The sequence below is a fragment of the Pithys albifrons genome, chromosome 1 (genome assembly GCF_047495875.1).
Source record: "Pithys albifrons albifrons isolate INPA30051 chromosome 1, PitAlb_v1, whole genome shotgun sequence".
NCBI lineage: Eukaryota > Metazoa > Chordata > Aves > Passeriformes > Thamnophilidae > Pithys > Pithys albifrons.
In genome coordinates, this window is record NC_092458.1 from 117,250,790 (window position 1) to 117,259,750 (window position 8,961).

Sequence of the window (8,961 nt, forward strand, 5' to 3'; positions counted from 1 at the left end):
CTGAGCTCACCTCTTGGCACAGCCTTTCTGGGAGGAAGATGCTCTGAAAATAACACACAGAAAGCACAATGGGAAGGATTTGGCATCACTTGGCTTTATGAAATGCTATTGCAGAAAATCACGAATGCACAGGATATCACACACTCACAGAACATTGGGCATGCACAGGAGAAAAATAATGCAAAGAAAAAATTCATGCCTAATTCTTGGTGAAGAAGGTTTTCTGATCCCCTAAATTTGAAGGGGAGCAGGTGCCAGCAAGCAGTGCTTTTATCTCCACCCCTGCCAGCAAGGACAGAACTTGGGTGCTCATTCTGTGGACAAGGGGGTGTGTGCGGATGCTGAGGAATCCACCTCCCCCTGTGGATGCTGAGGAATTTACCCATGGATGCTGAGGAATTCACCTCCCCCTGTGGATGCTGAGGAATTACCTGTGGATGCTGAGGAATTCACCTCCCCCTGTGGATGCTGAGGAGTTCACCTCCATCCCTGGATGTTGAGGAATTACCCATGGATGCCGAGGAATCCACCTTCCCTTGTGGATGCTGAGGAATCCACCTCCATCCATGGATGCTGAGGAATTCACCTCCCCCTGTGGATGCTGAGGAGTTCACCTCCATCCCTGGATGTTGAGGAATTACCCATGGATGCCGAGGAATCCACCTTCCCTTGTGAATGCTGAGGAATCCACCTCCATCCATGGATGCTGAGGAATTCACCTCCCCCTGTGGATCCTGAGGAATTACCTGTGGATGCTGAATTTTCAGAACTGTTTACAAAGTGCTTCTGTCCCCCCTTCTGAAAAGGAGATCCTCCAAGCTGTGGGATGTCCTGGGAAGGCTGAGCCCCCATTTCCCTCCCCAGGAGACTCTGGGCATCATCCTGGTCCCTGCCTGGCCCCAGCATGTCCCTCAGGGAGGGGACGGCTCCTCCGCCCTGGGGTTTGGGTTAGTCCCGTGATAGTACCTGCAAATCCCAGGGCGTGCCTTGCTTCCAGGAACTGCCAAGCACTTCACAAGAAAATAGGATCCCTAATCCCTGGAGAGGTGGAGCAGAAGCTCCCTTAACCCCTGGGTTGGTGCTGGGCTGCTGTGCACCCAGACCAGGGACGGCACAGGGCCAGAGAGCAAGGACAGGCATGACCCTGTGGCCCCAATCCCCAGGTCATCTACACCCAAGTGATCTGTGCCTGCTCAGAGGCAGTCTGGAGCACAGCTGAGACCCAAAGCCTCCTCCTGAACCATAGAATAGCTCCCCACCCTCACTGTAAAACACTCCTTCCTTGTATCCAACCTAAATCGATCCTCTTTTCTATGAATAAATAAATAAGAAAAGGAAGAGTATCAGTCTAGGAAGAAATAGGCCAAGCAAGCTGAAATTACAATTATTTTAAAGCAAGAAAGCAGAATGGCTAAATTCTTCCTTGAAAATGAGAAATGGAGAGGTGATGACCAGATTTGACAGGCATTTAGTATCAAATGTGTTCCCTTGCTCAGAAAGAGCCAATGCCACAGAGAACACCCTCTGCACATCAGTCCCAGGGCTCAGGGTCACTGCAGCCCACACCACACTGGGCATGGCTCTCCTTGCCAGACTTGAGGGCTGGGCATGGCTGGAGCAGCAGCAAAGGTTGATCCTCACTGGAAGCTTTATTTGGGTAAGGAGCCCTCCCACCCCTCACTTTCTTTGGCACTGGTCAGCACAGAGCAGAAGAAGCAGAAGAAGAAACCAAACCCAGTCCCAGGCCAAAGCGCTGCTCACTGGTGGCAGGGACAGGGAAGGGGTATTGATCACTTCCTAGCAGGTCACGCTAAAACTGGCCTCACCAAAGATCTTCTGAAGCCTATTAGCTAAGGGACATCCTGGGGGAAATCCTCTTAGAGCAGTGGAGGTGAGAATGCAGCTGATAGCACCATTCCAGCCCTGCAATCCCAGGGAACAGGGCTGGGAAGGGTATTAAGGGGTCAGCAGGGCCGTGCCCTGTGTCTCAAGGAAGGATCAGGTCCATCCATGTCATGTGTCACCAGGCAGACATGGTGTTAACATGTTCTTCAAACTCTCTATGATGAAGATGCCACAACCTTTGCAGAGAATTTATACCCAGCCCAAACTCTGACCCACATTCTCGAGGGTGTAATTTGGCCCAGGGCCTTTGTTCCCATCCAGTCTAGGCATGAAGAGAAGACAAACCCCTTCACAGTATCTGTTTCCATGTCTTTATGTGTCATTCCTTCTCAACTCACAATTCTGAGGGCTGAAATGTGTTTATCAGTTGGATCCAGAAAACCCCCATAACTGTCTCCATCAGAGTGGGTGTTTGCACATGTGTGTATTGGATGATCAGCTCAACCGGTGCAGTTGGACAACACAGGGTTGTCAGGACTTCCATCAGTGTGTAAGTGCTCCCAGCATAAGGAGCTGTTGGAAAATGGCCCGTGGAAGGAGGATTTCCCCCCTTCCCATTTGGACCCCAAAGCTGTCCATCTGTTCTTGGGGGTCCTCAAAGCACCGGTAGGTTTTTGGCCCAGAAATCTCTCATGAGGCAGAGCCCTGGGACATGGTCTGGCTGGGGAGTCCCTGCCTGTGGAAAGGGGGGTTTGGACTAGAGGACATTTAAAAGTCCCTTCCAACCCAAAGCATTCTATGACTCTATAATAAACCTTTCTAACACTCCAGAATCATGGAATGAGATGGAAGAGGCTGTAGGGAGTAGAGACAACCTCAGGTGACCATGTCAGCTTCCTGTCCTTCAGCCTGGAGCTGCCACCAGCGAGGACCACTCTCCTCCTGCATTTCCTGGCCTGTGGGAGGCACAGGGAGCGTTTGCAGAAGCAGCCTGGCTGCAGGAGCACAACAAAACGGTGCAGAACGGATGTGCTTCCCACATCTGCAGTTTCCCACCTGTGTCTGGAGGCTGCTTCTGTCCCAGGGCTGTCTGGTTGCAAACACAGAGGTTTGAGGAGCTCATGGGGAGCCTTCAGGAAAATTCAGTCTTTACCACAGGCAAGAGCTGAAAATGCTCATTGTTTGAGAAGTGTAACATGAGACTAACATGATGCTTCCTAAAAGAGCATGGAAACTGCCCCCCTTTCACTATGGAAAAACTACTTTTTCCCTCTTATATTTAACCAGTTTCCCACGTCTCATTTCCCCATACCCTTCTTTGTGAAGAAAGCCAAACATATTGAGAAAAACATGAAAATCACCTTCTTCTGGGGGGGTGGATGTCTATGTGTCAATTCTTGTTTCACAAAATCTCTGCAACTGGACCAGAAGTGGGGCTGGTTAACTGCCTATTACTAATTCTCCAGGGCTCACTCAGCACAGAGACCAAAGTTCTTTGGCCATACAGTTAATTTTTAGGTGCTCTAATTTTAGTCTGTAGCTAGGCAGCTCTACCCTGACTTGCAGCCAGCAGCCAAAACCTGGCTTTGCTCCGTGACTTGCAGAAATCTTCCTATCTGCCTGCTGGGGAAAAGTGATGGTGAGACTGTTTTAAAAATACACATATTTCTGAGTTTTATTTTGGTTTTAATGCCCTCCAGCACGAAGCTCACTGTGAAGTCCCTCTTGCAGTTTTGGCCTGAACTTTGCTTCCACTTGTGAAAAAAAAGAGGTGTAAGTGCAGTGCAGCTTACAAGGAGAAGAAATAGCTACATTTCAAAATCTCTGTAATATTAAATAACTCTTAACTCCATGAAGCAAAAAAGCAAGTGCTCTGGAAACAGCTGATTCCAGCTTTGGCACAGAATTGGTTGTGCCATTAACCAGTGAGTCCAACAGGACACACTTTGCCTCAAACTGGTGGCTGTGTCTGAACTGGGCATGGAGCTTTGCAGTGCTGCTGCCAGACTGCACCTCATTCATGCTGGGAAGGGACACAGGACCAGTGGGCAGAGGAAGGTGGGATTTCTGGTGCATCTCTGGTGATGGAGCATTGCAAGAACCAACCTGGGCTCCTAAAAACATGCCAACAATCTCAAAGGTAGGGACAGAAAAGAGTCCTGGCACTGCTGTGACCCTGAGGGGACACAAGGACAAACAGGACCTGCAGGATCCCACCAGAGGCCACAGCCAGGAAGCAGGAGAGACCAAGGGGAGCTTCGAAGCTCATTAAATTCAAGACTAAGGAAAGGGGTGAAGGACCAAACGTGAAATTTCCAGAAGCACCCGAACCTGCCATGTTCCTTCAGAAGGATATGGCACTTAGTTCCCCAGCAAGCCTGTGCCTCAGTGTCCCTCTCTGACCCCAGGGCTGGCACAGCCTTTGGGTTTATTTGCAGCTCTGGGGAGAGGCAGGTGATGTTTGGGGATGATGGCACATCATCCTCTTCTTCCCAGCACAAGGGCCAGCCCATCACTCAGGTGACCTGTGAGCCAACAGCACGGCCATAAACACCACCCGCAATGCAAACTGTTCCCATCTAGGCAGCAAAAAGCAGGAAGGGACAGGTGAACCCTCCACTGCCTTTCTACTCCCTCGGTACAAACTGTGAAAAAAACTCTGAGAGGTGATGGAAGGACCTTCCCAAGGGCAGGGGCAGAGGTCAGGGGCTCGTTTCACTGTCTGTGTGTCCCTCCCAAGCGGCATGTGGGGGCTCAGGTTGCATTTTGGGCTGAGGGGAGAAGTTCCTGCCCTCCTGTGGCTGAATGACCTGGCAAAGGAAGGGGACACAGTGTCTTGGAGGGAGAGCAGAGAGCACTGCAGGTGACAGGCAAGGCAAAGTTAGCAGTGATGGCCAAAGTCACATTTATGGCAGGCAGAAAAATAACCACTGCAGGAGTGAGGAAGGGGCTTGGTGCTGTTCTTCCTGCTTGGCAACTTGTCCACAGCAACGCTTGCAGGCTGCTGCCTCGGGTTCTGCTCCTGGTTAAAGCCCAGCTCTTCCCCTCTGCTTTGTCAGCTACATCCCTGAGGGTACAGCTTTCCTGGCTCCCAGGGAGGGCTGAGTGTGGCCCAGGGAGGAGTGGGGGTGACAATAGCCATGATCTGGAGGGCCCTCTGCTCTGCTGGCAGCTCTTTGGTGGGGCAGGACTCGGCAGCACAAACTCTGGGTGCTTGCAAAGTCCCCCTGCTCCATGCAGGGCTTTCCCTTTCCATGGGGAAGCCCATCCAACAAGTGCTCTGCAAAGGGGGCAGACCTAATTTACAATCTGAATTCATCCCTCTGCAGACATCAGAGGAGGGGCTGGAGCATGTCCAGGGCAGAGAATGGAGCTGGGAAGGGGCTGGAGCAGCAGGAGGGGCTGAGGGAGCTGGGGGGGCTCAGCCTGGAGAAATGGAGGCTCAGGGGTAACCTTCTGGCTCTGCAATCCTTGCCAGGAGGGGGAGCCGGGACAGGGGGTCGGACTCTGCTCCAGGGAACAGGGACAGGAGCAGAGGGCACGGCCTCAGGCTGGGCCAGGGCAGGGTTAGATTGGATACTGGGAGGATTTCTTCCCCAAAAGGGTTGTCCAGCCCTGGCACTGCCCAGGGCAGGGGCAGAGTCCCCGTCCCCAGGGTGATTTAACAGCCTTGTGGAGGTGGCACTTGGGGACAGGGGTCAGTGGTGGCCTTGGCAGTACTGGGACCAGTTGGACTCCATGATCCTGGAGGGCTTTTCCAACCCAAAAGGTTCTGTGATTCTACAAAATAAACAGTGAGCTGGACCTGATCCCATTACCCACACTGTGGTCTCTGGCACAGGGATGGATCATCTTCTCAGTGGGCTCAGGAGCAGAAACTGGGGAGAAAAGGCCCTTTGCGGGTGCTGTGCTTGCAGTCTGTGCAGAGATGGCTGGACTAATGGACAACCCTGGTAGCTGTAAATCCTGGTTTTTAAGATGTATATCAACCTTGGAAACTAAAATCTACTCAAAATAATAATAATATTGCCCTGAAAGAGAAAACTTAAAAATCCACAAGCACAGGGTTAAGCACAGGCAGGGAAATCTCTACAGTTTTAAGTCAGAGAATTACAAGGACAGATAAGCCCTGTGAGGTTCCCGTGTTCTGACATGCCAAAGACAGGATGATTCTTCCAAGCACCCAAAGCTCTGGCCCTGAGTGAAGACACTGCTCTGCAAACAGGACATTTGGGGCTGCAGAACCAGAGCTGCAGAGCTGCACTCCAGCTGCTGACTCAAAGTACTGCAAATCCTCCCCACGCCTTGCAAATGTTCTTCCAGTCCCTGAATAGAGGTGGGAAGGGAAAAATAAATGTGTCCTCAAAAGCTTTATTCAATAGGCAGCGCCTGAAAAATTCAGCACTAGAAAAGTGTGCCTGGGTAAGGGTGCATGGCTGCTTTGCTGGGAGACTCTGCTGCTGATAAAATCCAGAAACAAAGGAGTCTGAACCCACTGGGGATTGTTCTTGGCTGCAGAGACTGCAGGACTGGCTCCTGCCCATGTTCCTGTATCCACAACCCATGTTTTACAGCTCAGGTGCAGTAACAGGAGAGTGTTTGAAAGGATGTTATTGTGCAAGAATGATGTGCCAGACACACAGGTTAATTATAGACAAGGTTGTGTATCTCCTGCACCAACCCAAGGACAAAAAACCCAAACCAGGGGCACTTCCAAACCCCCTGTGGAACTGGCACCGGCTGTGTGGCCTCTCAGTCGGAAAAGGTATCCCTGGGAGAACAGGGCCAAGATGTTTCTAGTCTGTTCTTTGGGACTGTTTGCTGATTTTCAGGAGCTGAATGGGAGAGGGGAAAAAAAGTTGCAGGACCAGTATTGTTATAAGAAGTGAGGTGGGAGCTGGCTGGGAGCCAGGGCCCTGTGCTGCTCAGCCTCGGAGCCCCAGAGTAGTTTGGGTGGGAAGGGACATTAAAGATCATCCCATTCCACCCCCTGCCATGGGCAGGGACACCTTCCACCAGCCCAGGTTGCTCCAAGCCCCATCCAGCCTGGACTTGGACACTTCCAGGGATGGGGCAGCCACAGCTGCTCTGGGCAACCTGTGCCAGGGGCTGCCCACCCTCCCAGGGAAGGATTCCTTGCCAGTCCCTGAACTAAACCTGCCCTCTGGCAGTTTAAAAGTGTTCCCCTCATTGTGTCACTACATGCCCCTGTGAACACAAAGGCTGTCCCGGGGCTCAATTGCCTTGTCAGGCATTTGGGCTCATCTTTCTTTCCTCCCAAGAAATGTGGTGTTACAATTTGCACCTGCAAGCCAGGGATAAAAGCTGCTGCTCAGCCTGGGGCGATGCTGGTTGTGTCCTTGCTCCTGCCAGCTGTGGTACTCCAGGAGCCACTGAGGGTTCTTATTAGTAGTAGTTTTTTAATTTATTTTTAATGCATCCTTCCAGGCTGAGATGCTGTTGCAGCACATGGAGCAAGAAAAGTAGCCCAGACACCCCCGGGCACTGGGCTGGCCCCACAGCAGGGGAGGGAGGGGGGGATTGTGCCCCCTCAAGTGAGCCCCCTCACCCTGCAGAACTGTCCCAGCCCTGGGCAACAACAGCACAAGGACGTGGAGCTGCTGGAGAGTCCAGAGGAGGCCCCAGAGACGCTCCAGGGCTGGAGCCCCTTTGGAGCCAGGCTGGGAGAGCTGGGGGGGGCCACCTGGAAAGGAGAAGGGTCTGGAGAGACCTGAGAGCCCCTGGCAGAGCCTACAGGGGCTCCAGGAGAGCTGGAGAGGGACTGGGGACAAGGGATGGAGGGACAGGACACAGGGAATGGCTTCCCACTGCCAGAGGGCAGGGATAGATGGATATTGGGAAGGAATTGCTGGCTGGGAGGGTGGGCAGGCCCTGGCACAGGTTGGGCAGAGAAGCTGTGGCTGCCCCATCCCTGGGAGTGTCCAAGGCCAGACTGGAACAACTGGGACAGTGGGAGGTGCCCCTGCCCATGGCAGGGGTGGGATGGGATGGGATTTAAGGTCCCATGAAACTCAAACCATTCTGTGATTCTCTGGTCAGGGTTCAGAGAATTTACCCCAAAATGTGTAAGAATGTGTTTGGTCAATAGAAAGATGACAGATCTGGACAGATGGTGATCCCAGCACAGAAACTTTTCTCTCTCTGCCCCTCTCATGCTGTCACAACATGCCTGTATGACTTTTTGCAGGTTTTTATTTCGGTTACAATAAGAAGAGATACCTCAGCCCTCCCTTGCTTGAAGATAACTATTTAATTCTACAAGGGATACCGGCAGGCAGGAGAACATCTCCCTTTCACTCAGTACTGTAGAGGTGATTTATTTGTGTTCTGGGCTCCCTTTTGGAGGCCCTAGCCAAGACCTGTTGGGCAAGACCCTTTCTTCAGAGGCTCTTGCAATTTGACATTTTTATACAGATTTCAACAGGCCACTGCAAGTGTTGGAACATTGTCCTGTGGCCAAATGGGGAGAGAACAAGTCCTGGTGCCAGTTTGACTGAAAAAGATGGGGATGGGAATGCCTCAGGGGATAGAGAAGAAAAATAAATCCCTCTTTCACCTGTGAATCACAGATTTAAGCTCACCACAGCAGAAAAGATGACTTTTTTTTTTTCTGAAACACATTGGTAGACACATCTCTCTGAGCCAAAAAGTAGATGGAAAAAAAGCTGCTGACTCAACTGGGCATGATCCAGCTCCCACCCAAAAAACTAGTGAAAAGTTGGAGCATTTTTGGGAATGTTTCAGTGGTTATTGGTACTGTGCTCCACAGGTGAGGAGCTCTACCTGCTCATTGCTTTGCATGGGCTTTTCCTCGAGGGATGTTGAGGTGCTCCTTAAATACAGATTACTTCATTTTCTCTCAATTGCAGAAGAGGAAGATGAGATTAGGGAAGGGATAGTGGCCTGATCCTTTGTCCAGAGCTGTGGCAGAGTCCCCTTTTACCAGCTGGGCTGGAAATGACCCTGTTATAAAGAATCTGGTTTAATGTCATGGAAGCTTGGACTGACCCATCTGTCCCCACCTCAAAAATTCCACAGAAATCTCTTGGCAATGCAGCTACATTAAAGCCATGGTTCAAACCTGAACAACTCCTT